Source organism: Bidens hawaiensis, unplaced genomic scaffold (genome assembly GCF_021521415.1).
Source record: "Bidens hawaiensis isolate Kalapana, Puna unplaced genomic scaffold, B.hawaiensis_p1.1 tig00033510_1, whole genome shotgun sequence".
Taxonomy (NCBI): domain Eukaryota; kingdom Viridiplantae; phylum Streptophyta; class Magnoliopsida; order Asterales; family Asteraceae; genus Bidens; species Bidens hawaiensis.
Window position 1 is genome coordinate 103,256 of NW_027495746.1, and position 18,726 is coordinate 121,981.

The 18,726-nt window shown below is 39.7% G+C and overlaps 1 pseudogene across 1 annotated transcript; it reads left to right on the forward strand.

Annotated features, from left to right (window-relative positions):
• Positions 1 to 2,417: 2,417 nt before the first annotated feature.
• Positions 2,418 to 5,035, forward strand: LOC143584955 (wall-associated receptor kinase 2-like; annotated as a pseudogene). The gene is made up of 3 exons (XR_013144468.1): positions 2,418 to 3,417; positions 3,513 to 3,680; positions 3,874 to 5,035. The product of XR_013144468.1 is annotated as a wall-associated receptor kinase 2-like (transcript).
• The last annotated feature ends 13,691 nt before the right edge of the window (positions 5,036 to 18,726 follow it).

The following is an 18,726-nucleotide window of genomic DNA, read 5'->3' on the forward strand; positions in this document are numbered from 1 at the left end:
CCTTGCAAACGTAGGAAGATACAAGCCAAATAATCTCAAATGAAAGTTTTATCTCACCCTTTTCTTGAAAAATTCGGCAAGGTCTTAAATAATCTTCAAGGTTCACAAACAAACACACTCTTCCTTAAATTACACGAGATCTCCCCCTCGGCTAGTCGAAAACGCATAAACAGTCGGCCGGAAAATATATTACAAAACCTTAGGAACATCCCAGAAAAATTTCGATTAAGAAAATTTTTCCCGATTTTCCAGCCAAAAATTCACCGAAAATTTTCGAAAAATAAATTTTAACGCCAAAATTTTCAAGAATGAAAACTCACTTACGAGAAGCATTCAGGAAAAAATTCGCGCAAGAAAATTTTTCCCGCCATTTTACTTTTTTTTAACGAATCACCTCTCTCATTCGTTATACATATACACTCCCAATTCGTTAACTTAGTTCGTGCTCCCCATTCGTCAATCAATCAGTTCGTTATAATTACCAACTCTAATTCTTTATAACAGTTACACGAATGGCCTCCCATTCGTTATAATTTCCACTTCGTCATACCCATAACGAATTACGAATTACTTTAATTCGTTATCAATACCTTAACGAATTACCTTCACAAAATAACTTAACGAATTGCCTTAATTCGTTATCATTAACTTAACGAATTAACTTAACGAATTGCCTTCATTCGTTACCTTTAACTTGACGAATCTCCTTGACGAATTAACTTAACTCGTTATCTTTAACTTAACGAAGTAACTTGATTCGTTATCTATAACTTAACAAATTACTTTGATTCGTAGATTTTCCATTCGTTAAGTTTCCTCAACGAATTGCAACAGTAACTTAACGAATTAAGTTGTTGGATCTGAACAGCTCGCCGGAAAAACGCATTTCGCCGGAAAATACTGTTACATCGCCTATTAAACTCAGATCTGATCAGAATCTGGAAGTTTGAACTTCATCCATGGTGAAAGCATCAAAACACCATAAATTACCATGAAAATCACACCGAACACTCAGTTTTTCACCACGATTCCGAATCCAACATCAATTTACCTTAATAGTTACTTATTCATCACCAAATAACTTAACCCATAACATGCTCTTCAATGGTGAAATTTTCAATTCACCATAATTATCCACCAAAATCCATAGAAACATGCGGATTTCAATAATAAACACAAATCCATCATCCAATTAACTTAACAACCACAGAATCATCACAAACCGAATCAAAAGTTAACATGCTCTTCCATGGTGAATCACTCAATACACCATAACTTAACACCAAATTACACAGGAAGTTACATCTTCCATCAATAAACACGAATTCACCCTCAAATCCACCAATAACACACTAATTTACTCCAGATCTGACCAAAACCCGAAGAACACGAAGAACACGAAAAACTCATATTCATACCTTAATCGAAGCATCGAGAGCAGCCGTCTGCTCTGATACCAATTGAGAGAATCCGCCATGGATTTAGCCGCGTCGATACATCGATTATACAATATGATATGAATACTTTAAATACATAGTTTATTGATAAATAATGAATAATTACATAATAAGTTATGGAGAGTATTAACTTAGATCTAGATCTCCCTCTAAATATGTACACCTACAAATGAGCATGAGCTCCCTATTTATAGGCTATTTTACAATATACATTAAATACGAAGACTAAACCGCCTATAACTTATTCGATCGCTACGGACACCGAAACCGTGCACTAACACTTTTTTGTCTTTTTTTGTTTATATAATTGATATTATTGGTGAGGATCATCATCATCATAGTTATATTTGTGTTTTTAGTCAGTACACAGGTAAAAATTAAAGTTTTTGTGAAGATATAATAGGTAATATTACTAAGCTACGGATATAACTTCAAATGTTGTATTTAAAGAGGTTTTATTTATGAATTGTAAAATTTATTTATCTTATAAATGCATAAGGTATAAGTTCAATCTAGTTGTTTATAATATTAACTTTGTTTGTATTATCTCTAAAGCGATCGGCTCTATGAATTACATTTATCGGTGAATTATTATATCGTCGGAATCCATAATGTATATTATTAAATTTAATTATTTTATTGTATTTTTTTAACCACTCGTGTTGTACACGTGTCAATAACCTAGTTATATAAAGTAGTAAGTTTGTTGTTGTGTTGGTTTGTAGAGGTTTGTTGTTGCAGAGGAAAGTGAAGAATACTTATTAAAGTTTGGAATCTGACGTGTCAGTTTGTATAAGCTTGTTGTTGTGGATGTTTTTAGTACGAGCTGACCCTTGAAACTATTTTAGCGTTGATTCTTTGGATGCAAACGGAAAAGTACGAGCCATCATGAATGGTTGAAACTTTAGAGTTGACATTAATGTCAACGGCTCAACGTGCCGACGTTTGAAAATCAAAATAGAAACAAAAACAAAAACAGAAATTGTGAAGGAAACAACCCAAATGAAATCCCTTTATATTAATCAATCTCCATTCTGCACTGCAAAAAGATCCACTATGAATTTCACAAGAAACATTCAAATGCTATTTCTCTTCTTGTTTGTGTTAACATTAACGATCACAAAGTCTACATCTCAATCCGCGGATGTCATCACTATTACAAAAGTCGCAAAAGTAGCCAAACCCGGCTGCCAAAGCCAATGCGGAAACGTAACTATTCCATATCCGTTCGGCATCGGTCCCGGCTGCTTCCTAAGTGAATGGTTTGAAACCACATGCAACACTAGTTTCAATCCTCCAAGAACCCAAATTGGCGGTCTACCAATACTCGGATTCACGGATTACACTTTCCGAGTGCTCAACAAAGTCGCAAGCAAATGTTATGATCCATTTGGTAACATCACCGAAGACAATCCGGTCATCACAAGTCTTGGCTTGGAATCACCCTTTCATTTTCACAAAGAAACCAGTTCACTTTACTCAGGTGTGACGATTTCGCCTTTTTTGCAGACCCTCTACGTATAAACTACACCAGCGGCTGCATTGCATTGTGTTCGAAACCCGAGGATGCGGTCAACGGGTCGTGTTCGGGTATTGGGTGCTGTCAAACATCAATCCCAAAGGGACTCAAGGCTTACTACACTTTTGTTGCTAGTATGGTCCATAACCACACTACCATTTGGTCTTTTGATCCTTGTACCTACTCGTTTTTGGGTGAGCAAGAACGGTTTACCTTTGGTGGGGTCTCGGATTTTATGGACCCCGGTTTTGTAAGCCGGACCAGGGCTAGTGTCCCTATGTTGGTCGATTGGGTGGTCGGGAACTTGAGCTGCAGTGAGGCTAGAAATGCTGGTGTGTTGGCTTGTCAAGCGAATGGCGAGTGATACTGGAGTTCCAGGATATAGATGCATTTGCAACGATGGTTATCAGGGTCAGCCCTATCTTGAACTGGGTTGCCAAGGTTAGTTTCGTAATTTTCAAAACATTACCATCAACTAGATCAGTAACTATAAAATTATAATGTTTTGTTACAAATTTTGTGTTTGATTATGACAGACATCAATGAATGTGAAGATCCTAATAATCTGTGTGTCGGGGTATGTACGAATACGCCTGGAAATTATACGTGTAGCTGCGAAGATGGGTACGTCGGAGATGGCCTGAAAAATGGCCGTGGCTGTGCCAAGGAAAATGCAGAGTTCCCTGTTATTAAGTTCTCTCTAGGTAATTATCCGTATTCTTGCTATCTAATACTAATATAGTTGTGTTATGGGAATAAAAATATGTATCTTACAACTCAATTAAATATAAATAGAATATTACATTGTAAAACAATTAATATTACAATTAAATGTTAAATATAAAGTAAAAATAGAAACGGCAATTTTGATAAGGTGTGTGATGTCCTAAAATGCAGGTATGGGGTTTGGTTTCTTAGCCATATTAATAGGAACAACATGGCTTTATTTTGTTTTCAAGAAAAGAAATCTTGTCAAACTGCGACAGAGATTCTTTCAACAAAATGGTGGTTTGTTACTCAAGGAGCGCATTATGACCAGCGAAGGCAATGTCGATTCAACAAAAGTCTTCACAGCACAAGAGTTGGAAAAAGCCACCAACAATTATGCTGAAGACCGGATCTTGGGTCGTGGTGGTTACGGGACTGTATACAAAGGCATTCTAACCGATCAACGGGTGGTCGCGATAAAGAAATCAAAAGTTATGGATGAAAGTCAAATCGAGTTATTCATCAACGAAGTGATTATATTAACGCAAGTTCATCTTAGGAATGTGGTGAAACTTTTGGGATGTTGTTTAGAGACAGAGGTTCCGTTATTAGTATACGAGTATGTATCTAATGGAACCCTTTACAATCATATTCATGGTACAGGAACCATGACTTGGTTATCGTGGGAGAACCGTTTAAGGGTAGCAGCCGAAGCCGCTGGGGCACTTTCATATCCGACCCCGGTCATCCATAGAGATGTGAAATCCCAAAACATTTTACTAGACAATAATTACACAACAAAGATGGCGGATTTTGGGGCTTCAAGATTAGTACCACTAGATCAAACGCAAGTGACCACCCTTGTTCAAGGGACATTAGGGTACTTAGATCCTAAGTACTTTCATACTAGTCACTTAACTGAGAAAAGTGATGTTTACAGTTTTGGAGTGGTGCTTGCAGAGCTGCTAACCGGGAAAACCCCACTTTGTATGGAACGAGAACGAAATTTGGCGACTTATTTCATCATGTCACTAAAAGAAAACCGTTTGTTTCATATTCTTGAACCTAGAGTTGTAAGGGAGGGTACCCTTGAGCAACTTCAACAAACTGGTGAGCTTGTGAAAAGATGCCTTAACCTTTTGGGAGACGAGCGACCAACGATGAAAGAAGTAGCGACTGAGCTCGTTGGGCTGCGTAAGTTTCAACGATCATAATGTGGATGAAGAAAACGCAAGCTTGTTAATCACAGGCAACGTAGAAACGGACCTTTATGCAGAATCACCCCGGGGAAATCTCTTTAGCTTTTAGCATTGATAGTGGTCTTGTAATTCCTGCAAATATCCTCCGATGATAAGACTTGTTATTGTTAGAATTTTCTTTTCTTTTCTTTGTAAGTCTAATGGTCTTGTTCATCGTTTTATATATGTTTTAACTAGGTTAGTTATCCGTGTAGCACACGAGTTAGAATAAGTAATTTTTTTAAATCATAACATATTGTGAAATATAAAAAAAAAATGTATCGCATATATAAAGATATATTATATAGTAAAAAAATTACACATTACGCAATTTAAAAATAAAAAGTTGTTAGAAAATTCATAAATCATAAATTATTTCTTTGTTATTTTCTATATCAAAACTTAGTTGTAAATGACAACTTTTTTAAAACAACTCGTGGATCAAAATTTATTCTAATCTTAAACTGTTTTGACATGAACAATTTTTGATACTTTAATCGGTTAAAGAAACCCACCCGTTATAAAATGTATTCCATTAGTTTTTAATATTTTTAAAAAAATTAACATATTTATGATGGTATTAATTCTTTTAAATTATGATGGAATTATTAAAAAATTGAAAATGAAATATTAAAAAGAGAAATGTAGTTAATATGAGAGAGATGATGGAAAACTATTAGACTAAAACTGCATATTTCGACAAACCATAGGGACGAAAACGCAGTTCACTCAATAATAAAAGATTGAAAACAAATAAAATATAAAAGTATTAATAAGAAAGAAATATATATTTAACATTAGAGAAATGGGAAAATTTTGTAAGAAACACTCATGTGTGATTTCATATGGCATTAAGACCCGTGTAGAACACGAGTTAGAATAAATAAATTGTTTAGATAATAACACAATGTAAATATGTTCAAATGATATAAAGATATAATACATGGTAGAATAAATTACATATTACACAATATGAAAATAAAAGTTGTTGAAAATTCACAAATCTCTAAATACTTTTTGTATACAATATTTGTTATTTTAACCTACATATCAAAATTAGTAGTTTCGTTTTGTTTTTTTATTTTAACTTTAGATAATGAAACACATAACCTACCATGCATTAAACCAAGTTGTCTCAAAAACAAATCAAACAATCTATAGTGATTGACTTTAGCTTTTATTAATCTTCATTGCAAAACAAACATAAAGTTAAAATTTCTTTATTTGAAATTAATTAGTTTAACTAAAACAACGTGAAAATTTGTTACTTATAAAAGCTAAATAATGTATTCAAAAGAGAAAATAATTGATTAAGAAGGAAAAAAAAGTTAAATATAAAACTATTAATAAAAAAAATGTATTTAATAAGAGAGAGCGGTGGAAAAATTTTGTAAGAAGTTATCTTATGTGATGCCATATGCCATTAAGAACCTTTATTTATTATATAGTATAGATTTATCCTCATTTTGATTCTTGTATTTGTATAGGCATATTAACGAGAAAGAGTCTTAGTTGGCAGGCATATAAATGAACCGACCGAACACGAACAAGGGTATGTTCGTGTTCGATCATTTAACTTTAAACAAACACTTAATTAACAAGTATTTGATGTTCATACTCATTTGTTTAAAAAATGAGCATGTCCGTGTTCGTTTGTTTGAAACTACACGAACATAAACGACATAAGTGAACATAATTGAACACAGACATAATTGAATATATATGAACCTACTAAAATGAACATAAACGAACATTTACCAACGTTCACGAACATAAATGAACGAACGAAACATGTCTTTTTGTTCCTTCGTTTAATTAAACGAACACAAAATTTTTATGGATGTTTGTTCGTTTATTAAATAAACAAATTTCTCACCATATAATACATAAACAGTTCGGTTAATTTACATGCCTACGAGTTAGGCTAAAAGGGGAAACAAGAAAAAAAATATGGGAGATTTATTTGAAAAAAATAAATAAATCCTACCCTCCACATAAATAATTCTCATGAGATTGTACGAGGAAAAGAGGCAAAGTCAATTTTGTTATAACTACACTGTTAAATGAATTGATACAAACGAGTTTTCTTTCGTTCCTTTGTTTAGACCATCTGGTATGGCCGTATGCTTCTCATTTTCCTTCTCAGTCTCATAAGTGTTATATTATACCCCCACTTCATTCACTATCTTCCACTATACCATAAAAATATCCATAATTTATCAATTCATCACTTCTTTTCTTTTCAATAAAATAATATTTTTATTCTATAAAAATTTTTAATGTACTTATAGTGAAAAACAACAAAAAAATATAATAAATTTAAAAAATATTACAGTACACGTAAAATATTAAATAAAAACATAACTAATTCGTTGATAGGTTGCAAATATGATCCGCTAAATCCGACTTAAGAACGTTGAAATATAATTGATAAATAAACTTACATTAAAAAAATAGAAAATTTTGAGTGTTGTAATTCATAGGAGTGTTCACGGTTCGGTTCGAAACCGTGAAACCACCCAAATCGGTCATTGGTTCAGTTTTCACGACTGGTTTATTTTTTCAAATTTTGATCGGTTGGTTTCAAATTTTCAAACCGTAGCGAACGATTTGGTTTATGGTTTGTACCAAAAACCAACTATATAAAACCGGACCAATTGCATAGTTTAATTATGTTTAATTTTCTTAAATAGTTCATATTATTCATATGTATCAATATTTGATTTATATATAAATTGGTATAGTTGTATATAATAAACATGAGTTTTTTTTTACCAAAATGGGTAAAGAAATAATTTTTTTTACAAATATAGGTTATTTTGAATGTATTTACCAGAATGGAGATTTTTTCCTTTCTCTCTCTATTTTATTTAATTCTTTGTATCTCTACGATTAGAAAAACAAAAACAAAAATACCAAAAAAACGTTTTTAATGAAGAGCATGTTTGGGATTGAGTTTGAAAATTGTTTATTGGCTGAAGAAACACGGATCTATTCCCCTGGACGGGTCCTAGATCCAATGAGTCCACAGGGTAGGGTATGGTTAACTGCCAATACGATATGAACACAATTCCTAGAGTCCAATGACACCGTGAGCTCGTTACGGGAAGGACAAGAGGGGGGGGGTCTTCCCGTAACCACCATCCGGCGTGAGAATAAGTACAATTCTGATGGAGATAAAGTACCTAAGTAAATTGAGAGAGTACCGTGGAGTGGATGAATACCTCATGATGATCGAGAGGGTATTTATAGCCGAAGGGTGTGGGAAGGTGATTGGGCCAGGTGTCCCTTTAGAAGATGCTCTTATAACCACCTGGACACGCGTCCTCATATGATAGGTTCAGCCTATACATCGCATGTGCATGTATAACAACCTGGACACGCGTCTTTCTAACATTGGTTAATAGGGTAATATTGCCCATGTGCACGGTTATAACGACCTTGCCAGGTGTCATTAGTTGATTAGCCAAGGGATCAAGTATTGCTCAAGAAAGCATCTTGATAAATCTTCTAGAAGGTAATTAGTTGTTGACAGCTGTCCCGAAGAATTACCTCGTGGTCATTTACGCGGAAGAGTATTCCTTCTTGCGGATGACTTTTGAGGGTGCTAGGATGCTTCCGCATGTGCCATGAGGGTGTTTCTTCCTCAGATGATTTATGCTGATGGTTCATATGTCCCGCGGGTGACTTGTGACGTGCTCTTGGTTGACCCGCGGGTGTTACTTAAGGGTATTTGGGTCTTTTTAGTACCCTACCTCTATAAGTTCTCCCAGTCCAGTGTTTCTTCCGTGTGAAGTATTTTTTGCGGGTGAAATTTTGGACTTAATGTGTATTTGGGGATTTTTAATTCTGTAAGTTGTTGAGAAATATATTTTGTTGCTGTGGATAATCATGAAAAAAGGACAAGTTGACCACTCGCAGGCGCGTGTGCAGGTGACAGGACGTTTGTGACGCCTGTCACTGTACCCGACTGTACAACTTTTTCCCTTTTTCGAATTTTCCGAGTGACGTGGCTGTTGTCTACTGGGCAGTTTTTCTCTCCCCACTGTTCACATCCCATCGCATTAATTGCGATGGGTATAAATAGAGGGAGTTAACCTCTTTTTGAAGTTTTATTGCCTTCGAATTCTGAATATTATCTTGCATTCTTGTTTCAAAACCGTCGATTATTCGCTCGATTTTTCTTAAAATTACCTGGTGCTTGATCTACCTTCGTTATAATGACTAATACACAGTCTGAAATCGACGAGATAGAGGTCCAGTGGGACCAAACTGAGTATCAGAAACTCCTTGAGACGTATGGTATTCCACCGGAATGGGGGCCGGAATTCCCTTCTGCTTGGTCTATAGCCAGTTTTCCACCTCCTGGGAAAATGGCTGTGTACTCTGATTTCTTTGTTCATGGGAATTTATGTTTCCCTGTGACAAAGTTTTTTATGAGGATATTGGGTGCTTTTGGGGTCCATTTGTCTCAACTGCATCCTCGTGCTGTCGCGCGAATTCGCCATTTCGAATTCGTGTGTATGGCTCACGATCTGGTACCACGTCTTGACCGATTTGTTGTTTTTTATCGGATGGTCAACCGAAACGGGTGGTTCACCTGCCAAGCTGTATCGGGTAGGCGAATCGATCAGGAGGTCGAGGACGGTTCTCCAAACTGGAAGAACAAGTTTTTCTGGATTTTCGAGGACGTGGTGCCGAGTCGCATGGTACGCCGTTCGGTTAAACGAGGCGCTTCTCGATGTTACCCCTGCCTCTCATGAAAGACAAGAATGGTTCCGCATTCTGACTACCAATCCAACTCCGATGCGGTCTTTGCCTGAAGAAGCCCTCGTGTGGGCAGGCATGAGTCGTCTATGGCCATCTCCGTATATAGAGCCTATGTTCATTGGCTTAGATGAACGTAAGTTGTCTCTCGTTTAATACTATAAGAGAATCAATACGACTGAGTTTGTTACTTCTTTTTCCAGGTTTGGGTCCTATGCTGAACGCTTTATACGAGGACCAGGGGCATGTGATGAAGAGTATCCGTGACGCAAAGGATACGCCCTTCCTTGAGAAAACTGCCAAGTATTTCCTTTTCCCCGTGAATGTTTGTGCCGAACCTGTTGTTTCGGATGCTACCTTTCACACAGGTGCGTATACTTTAAATCCACCTCCTCTTACTGCGCTTACCTATGAGGGAATATTCGTCATCCTGTCGTCGAGTGATGATTCGTCAGCCTCAGAGGGAAAGGGCTTTGATGATGCTTTTGAGGTTTCATCTGTTTCACACTTGTTGGCAGACTTGGCGCAGAAACGATCCATTGGATTGTTCAAGGCCAGTGATGCGGGTACAGGCACCACAAGTACTCTCAATGAGCCGTTGGCTAAAAATCAACGGACGCTTCGTCCTAATAATCCGCAATCTATCCTTGCGGATCGATTGAAGACGGTGAGTGGTATGCGTTTTACTTTCTAAATTTTACTGTTTTTAAGATGTGTTCTGAGTGTGACTTTTGTTTTGTAGATCCGTCTATAGCTAGGGATGACGTTTCTGAGAAGTTACCAACACCTACCCCCTTAACCGAAGTTACCAACACCTGCTACCCCTCCAACTGAACCAAATGTAGAGGGGTCTAACGTTCAGGCGGGGACCAACGAATCGTTGGACTACCTTTTTCAAGCCGGAGGAGCCTCCGACTTTCAAAATGAGAACCTGGAGGTTACTGCAGAAGGCTTCCGGATCCATGAATATCCCGCACGGTCTGCTCCTCAAACATTTTCTACTTCTTCACTGTTGACAACGGGTGCGAGAGGCGGTTTCCAGTTTCGACCTTCTGTCCACGAGGTTGGGGGAGGTTCAACACAAAGTGACCTGCGACCACCCTTCTCGATCCCCACTCGCCTCGATACTTCAAGTTCTCAATTTTTTGGCGATGCGATTTTGGGAGGAGACTATGGCCTGTTCGTCCCTCCTTGGGACATTGTCAATGGGTCCCGGTTTACTGGCCCCGGGACCTGTGTTAATTTTGTCAAGCATTGTGTGCCTCTTGCAGAGATGGCATATCTGTGTGACCGCTCTCGCGAAGATCTTCATGTTGATCTTTCTGTTTCCTTGGCTAACAGTCTAGTTTGTAGCCAGGAAATTCTTCGCGAGTGGCGTACGATGGGAGGAAAGATAGGTGAGGCCACTCGGGCCTTAAATGCTGCAAAGCAAGATGCTGAGGAGCATCGTAAAGCAATGAGTGCAGCCCGGTGGAAACAAACTGACGCCGAGGCTGCCCTTAAACAAGGAAAAGATCGGAGTTTTGCTGCTGCCCAACGCTGGAAAAAGGCTTGCGAGAAGCAGAATTCCGTTCTTGAAACTGCCAGGGCCGAAACTCAAAAGATGAAAGATGCACTGGCGAGGGCACAGGAATCAAACTCAGTTCTAGAAAGCCGGGTGACCATTCAAAGTAACCGGATTCAAGAACTTGAGGCTGAATTGAAGATGCACAAGGAATAAGCTGAACTCAAAGACAAGACTGCTGCTGAAATGCAGTCTGCTTATGATTCCTTGTTGCAATCTTGTTCTGAAGGAGAGGCTCGTGCCTCCGAAGCGAACAATGAACTACAGGTGCTTCGGATTAGGGCGGAGCGTGCTAAGAAAGATCGGCAATGGTTTTTCAACCAAAGACTTGACTCTGTAAGTTCCTCTCACGAACTATTTATTCTTATCTTTTGTATAGATGCTAACAAGTTTCATTGTCAGGTCATCCGACACATCAATGGATGCACTGAGTTGACCGACTGTTTTGTAAATTTGATGACTGATTCCGATGGTGTTGGTCGGATGAAAGGCTTTAATGAAGGGATGAAGTTTGCTCGATCTGGACAATCAATTAAAAGTTATCCACTTGACGGCCTTGATGCGAAGCAGGAGTATGACATGCGGGTGAAAGAGTATGATACTCTAATCTTTCCGCTGCAGAACATGCTTCCTGAATTTGCATCTGCTGAAGACGGCATGAAGCAACTGCGGGTGTACTTGGATGATGAATCTGAAGATGATGAATCTGAGGATGCTTCTCCCAATGCCCCTGAAAATGCATCAGCCCCAGACCCGTAGAATAAACTTAGATTGTAGGACTTGTAATTGTTCTTCATATTTTTGTAATCACTTATTAAAATATTAATGAAAAGAACTTTTACAGCTTAACAACTGTGTTTTTAGTTATAAGATAATATCTTTGCAAGATATTTTAATTTTTGAATTTTGCAACTTGAGTGATATTGATGACGTGGCTGGGAAAGAAACTTTAAGTGGCGGCTGATGGGACGCCTCTTTGACAGCCTGTACTCACTTTTTCGAACTTCCCGCCTAACGTGTCACTCATCCAACGGCCCGTACTTTATCTTTCTTCTTTTAATCCATTAGACGGATTTATTGCGATGAGTATAAATATGTCTATGGCCTTTCATTTGTTCTTATCACTTTGAAGATATCTATCTCCAAAGCTTTAACAGATCTGAGATTTTTCACAACTTTGCTTTCTTTTCCGCTACTTATACTACAATGGCTTGTTGATAAGAAGAATCCCCCTGCTATCCACAAAGTCGGATGTAATATTAAAGAAAAAATTTTGACGATGTAAGAAACGTGTACGGACTGGCGCCGGAATGGGAAGCCTAACTCCCGGCAGAGGGTGCCATTGCCATAACACCACCGGCGAAGAAGATGGCCGTATACTTGGACAACTTTACCACGGGTAACATCCAGTTACCCGTGACGAAGTTCGTTCGGTCCGTTCTGAAATCCTATGGGCTCCATCTATCCCAAATTCATCCGTTCGGGATGTTGAGGATTCAACACTTTGAATTCTGCTGCCAATCTCACAATTATGACCCGTCCGTCAACATGTTTGCCATTTTTTACAAGATGACATACCGTGACGGATGGTAAGGTTTTTCTACTACCGGAAAGGGTCCAATCGGATTTGAATGGATCCGGGGTATCCATGGGTGCAAATCCAAGTTCTTTTGGATTCGGGAATATGTCATCCCATTTACAATGTCCCGACGGAAACCGGAAGACGCGGCCCCCGAGGTCCCCGTCATTGAATATGAAGGTCATAAGTGGTTTGACACTTTGACCAAAACACCAACACCCATGCGTCCTGTTCACGAAGGGGCGATGGTTCATGCAAAAATGAGTCGATTGTGGCCGTTTCCTGGCTTGGAGCCTTATTATGAAAATTCTGACGGAAGTGAGTTTTTACTTATGCATTCCCGATTCCTGGTTTTCTTTCTTGTAACATTCTTCAATTTGCAGGTGAAGGTACAATTCTCTCCTCTCTTGTGGACACGGTAGGTGGCATGATGGTACGTCGCCCGATTACTCGTCACGATGTACCCTTTTTGGAGCGTTCGCGGAATAATTTTTTGTTTTCCACTACTCTTAGCCCGGAACCTGTGGTTTCCGAGGCGACGTATGCTCAAGGTGAGGAGTTCGTTTTGAAAGGTGAGGGCATTCCACAACCTCGACCCATTACTGCTGCTACTTCCAGCGGAGTGATAGTGCTTCTTTCGTCCAGTGAAAAGTCATCACTCTGCGAGGAAGGGTTTACAGTTGATGCTATTAACCCGTTGCGTTCAACTATAGGTCTGACCCGCAAGCTGGACTTATAAGCTGTTGTGAAACAATCAGCGAGTGATGATGGTGAACATCAAGTGGCTAGTGACACCAAAATTGAGGTGTGGCTTCAAGCCACTGATGCGGGTGTGTCTAAGGCAGCTTGTAAGCGTAAGGCGCCATCTACTAAAGCTGCTCCATTTAAGAAAGAAGAAGAAGAAGGCTAAAGTCGTTGTCTTGGAATCACGCCTTCATCAACGTGATGCTGGGGACCCTTCCTCAGGTAATTTCATTATTTCTTATACGTATCGTGTTTTTACACAGTACTGTATTTGATGCGTGACTATTATTATGTTAATAGGTTCGAAGGATTTTCCGAAAGACACCTCTGATTTAAAGAGCTCTGGTGCTCCAAAACTTCCAACTCTACCATCCTCCCCGCCAAATACTCTTCAAGATCCGATCAATTTGACGGACGATTCTTCTTTGAAGGAGAGGGAGATTGATATGCCTGACGCTCTACGAATGTCTCTGAACTTTAATGTTCATCAATTTAAGGACCAAGGAGGTGTCAGTGCAATCCAATATGGGGTTCAGACCTCTTCGCCTCCCGCGAAAGAGGACACTGCCCCTCATAATCCACAATGATCATTGCGTCGAAATTCGACGTTTAACGACGTGGATATGTGCTTTGAATATCTGCGGGAGAGTCTTCCTCCTGCAGAAAGGAAGCGACAACGTCGCCGTATTCGCTAGGAATTGCTGAACTCAAATTCCTACCACCTGGCGAATACTATTTCTACCAACCAAGAGATCACCCGGGATTGGTTGGCAATGAACGAGGAATGGGATGATTTAGAGCTTAAGCTGCTTAAGTCCAACAAAGAAGCTTTCAATGCTCTGACTGAATCTCAAGAAAATTTCAAAGCCTATGAAGCTGAGAAAGCCAGTCGTCTCGCTGCTGAGGAGACCAAAGTTTCTCTCCAGAAGCAATTGAAAGAGCAAGCTGAGATGATAAAAACTCTTCAGGCTGACTCAGCAGCCAAAGATAGACGTCTATCCGACCTTAATGCCAGAAGCCGGGAACAATCGCTGGAATATGCCAGCCAAAACATGAAGTTACTACGGGCGGAGGCGGATAGGAAATGGCTTTTGGCGGAAGGCATTCCTGAGGTATGTATGCCTTTTATCCTGCCGAAAGTGACTATGACAATCGTAATTGTTTATGTCTAAATTTTCTTTACAGGTTATCACACAAGTTCATCAGAGTGATGCTCTCGGTGACTGTGTTGGATACTCTTGAGTGCCTCCAAGCAAGCCGGACGCCAAATTGGGTTTCACGAAGGCTATAACTTTGCGTCCGAAAGCAGAGTTTCGGAAGAGTTTATTCTTCATGGCAAGGATACTGCTGCGATTCTTACTGAAAGACGAAGACTTTTGATACTTTTTCAGAGCAGATATCCGAGCTAGCCGACAAGAACGATGTTGTTGACCAGCTAAAAGTTCTTCTTGGTTTAGATGAAGAGGACCAAGATGATGCTGAAGCTGGAAACCAAGATGGTGAAAACATGTCTTCTTAGATATAGATCTATCTTCCGTGTAAATTTATATGTATTGTTTTTTTGTAATCTCTTTTGATAGCAAATAAGAAATCTTCTGTTCTTCCGGTACACTTTGTCTTATGTATTATAATATAAGTGTCTCTCCGGAATTTCGATTTTGTCAATAAAAGATTACAATTCATCATGAGACTCAACATAACTTTTTCATATAACGGACATAAACCAAAGTACAAACTGAAATTACAAAGCTTTAACTAGTCTATTCGGGCATGCAGGCCGAAATAAAAACAAACAAAAACTGCTAAATGTAACACTTTTTTAGTTGCGTCCCATTCCAAGTCCGCGGGACTTCCGTCCCGTCTGTTTTTCTAACTTGTAAGCGCCTTTAGACAAGACTTGTTTTATCTTGTAAGGGCCTTCCTAAGTTGGGGCCAACTTGCCCGGAGGCTCCTGACCGGAAGTCTCGTTGTTACGGAAGAAAAAGTCTCCCTCGTCGAACTCGCATTTCTTGACCCGGTGGTTGTAGTATTTCTGAAGTTGTCGCTTATAATTGTGCTCGCGGATCGATGCAAGTTCTCTTCTTTCTTCCAGCAAATCAAGATTCATCCGGAGTTCGCAATCATTATCATCAATTAACAAAACCCTTGCGGATGGAATCCTGATTTCTGCTGGAATCATGGCCTCAATGCCATAAGTTAAACTAAACAGTGTCTCAGAATTGCTGGAATTCCTTTGGGTGCGAAAGGCCCAGAGTACATGGGGCAATTCGTCCACCCAGCCCGTCCGTTTAGTTCCTAACCTTGCCTTGATTCCTTCTTTGATAGTTCGGTTGGTTCTTTCGACCTGACCATTTGCCTGCGGATGAGCTACGGAAGTAAAATTTTGAATGACTTGAAGTTCCTTCAACCATTCCTGTAGTCCGCTATCAGCAAATTGGGTCCCATTGTCACTTACCAATTCTTGCGGTAGGCCAAACCGGCAAATGATTAATTCCTAGAGGAACTTTTTGACACTTGATGCAGTTATTGATGCAACCGGTTTGGCTTCTACCCATTTGGTGAAGTAATCAATGGCCACTATAAAAAATTTGACTCGTCCAGGGGCTTCCGGAAATGGTCCCATAATGTCTATAGCCCACTTCTGGAATGGCCAAGCGGATGTTACCGGGATCAATTCATTTTTGGGGTGCAAAGTATTGGGGGAATGACGTTGGCAAGAATCACACTTTCTGATTTCTTGCACAGCGTCCAAATGCATGCCAGACCAATAGTACCCTGCATTCATGATCTTTGCAACAGTCATCCTAGGACCCGCGTGTAAGCCACAGATGCCTTCATGAATTTCTCGTATTAGATCATTCGCATCTTCCCGTCTGCACAACGTAACAATGGTCCTAGAAATGATCTCCGGTATAACACGCCATCATTCAATTGGTAATTCAAGGCCTTGTGTTTGATCTTCCGGGCTTTAGCTTTCTCTGTTGGAAGAATTCCGGATGATAAATAAGCCTTGATCGGTGTCATCCATGATTCGACGCCCGTTTGAATTACCAAAACTTTATTTTGAGGAACGGACGGGTGTTCCACGACTTCTACACGAATATCCTTAGCACAATTTTCGAAATTTGTCGAAGCTAGTTTGCTGAGGGCGTCCGCCGATTTGTTCTCACTCCTCTTAATGTGAACAATGTTGAAGGAAGAGAACTGGCGGATTAAGTCTTTTTCTTGTGAGAAATAAGAAGCCATAATGTCGTTTTTTGCTTCGTAAGTTCCGTTTATCTGTCCCGCAATCAGCATGGAGTCTACCTGTGCTTCCAAATTTTTCACCCCAAGCTTGCTGGGCTATCCGAAGGCCTGCCAAGAAGGCCTCATATTCTGCCTCATTATTGGTACTTTTGAAGTCCAACTTTATGGCATACGTGAACTCATGACCTTCCGGATTAACTATCCTGAGGCCTGCCCCGGATCCTTCACTGCTGGAAGCTCCGTCCGTGAACAACGACCAAACTTGTCCTTGTTCTGGAGGTGCTTGGGGTTGTTGCTCAATCAAGCATTCCTTTTCTTTGTGCTGCGGGACTTCGGTAATGAAGTCCACGAGTACCTGTCCTTTGATCGCTGGTCTAGTCCTATATTCGATTGCATGTTCACCCAACTCAATAGCCCATTTTGCCAATCGTCCCGATAGTTCCGGTTTACTCAACACGTTCTTGAGTTTGTAACCGGTCAGAACGTTTATGGGATGCCCCTGAAAATATCTGCGGAGTCATCGGGCTGCATAGACCAGTGCTAAGACAAGTTTTTCTAACATCGAATATCTGGTCTTCGGATCTGAAAACGTTCTACGGACGTAGTAAATTGGTGTTTGAACGTTCTTCCTATCCGTCAGTAGTACGGCCCCTATGGCAATATCCTAGGAAGATAGATACATTGTCAGGGGTTCTCCCGCATACGATGTTGTTAAAGTAGGCAACTCCATTAAGCATTGCTTACCCTCTAAGAATGCTTTTTCAGCCTTCGCGGTTCACTTGAAATGTGCCTTCTTGAGGCAATTTCTAAGTGTTGACACGAATGGATAAGACTTGGCCGCGTGATTTGCTAAGAATCGGTTAAGCGCTACAAGTCTTCCATTAAGTGTTTGAACCTTTTTGAGGGAAGAAGGAGTTGGCATGCGGGCTATAGCTTGAACTTTTTCGGGATTGGCTTTGAAGCCCGCACCCGTTACTATAACTCCAAGGAATTTTCCTTCTTCCATCCCGAACGAACACTTAGCCGGGTTCAACTTCAAATTGATGCTTCTTAATGTTTCAAAGGTCTCTTCAATATCTCTTAACATTTGATCTTCTTCGATGCTTTTGATGACTAAATCGTCCATATAAACTTCCAGGTTTCGACTTATCTGATTCTTGAAAGCTTGATCCATTAACCGCTGATATGTGGCACCCGCATTCTTCAACCCGAAAGGCATCATATTATAATAGAAAGTGCCTTGATCAGTTCTAAATGTTGTTTTATCCTCATCACCTGCTGCCATGCGTATTCGGTGATAGCCTTTGTAGGCGTCGAGGAAGCATTTGAATTTGAACGGAGCTACAACGTCTACCTTGAGATCGAACTCAGGTAATGGATAACAGTCTTTAGGTCAAGCTTTGTTTAGGTCTTTAAAATCAATACACATCCGCCATGTTCCGTTGCTCTTTGGAACAATGACCGGATTAGCTACCCATGTCTGATATTTGCTTTCCCGGATGATTCCGGCGTGAAGAAGATCTTGTACTTGCTCATTCATGGCTTTTGTTTGTTCCGGTCCCATCTTTCGCTTTTCTGTACGATTGGAGTAAACGCCGGGTTTACCCTTAACTTGTGTTCAGCAATATCCCGCGGGACACCAGTCATGTCCGCAGGTTGCCAAGAGAAGATGTCCACATTTTTAGTTAACAGCTGCTTCAAGAAGGTCCTTACTATTTCTGAAATAGCTGGCCCAATAGTAACTGTTTGATCGGGGAATTTTTTGTTCAAAACCCATTTCTCTGGTTCGGTTCTTTGAGCTTGTCTAGGGACCTTGCTGGGTCTTGAACTTTCCGTTGAAAAACAATGCCGATTAACATGAATTATTGCCATGCCGGTGCTAGTTGGAACCCCTACTGCACCGT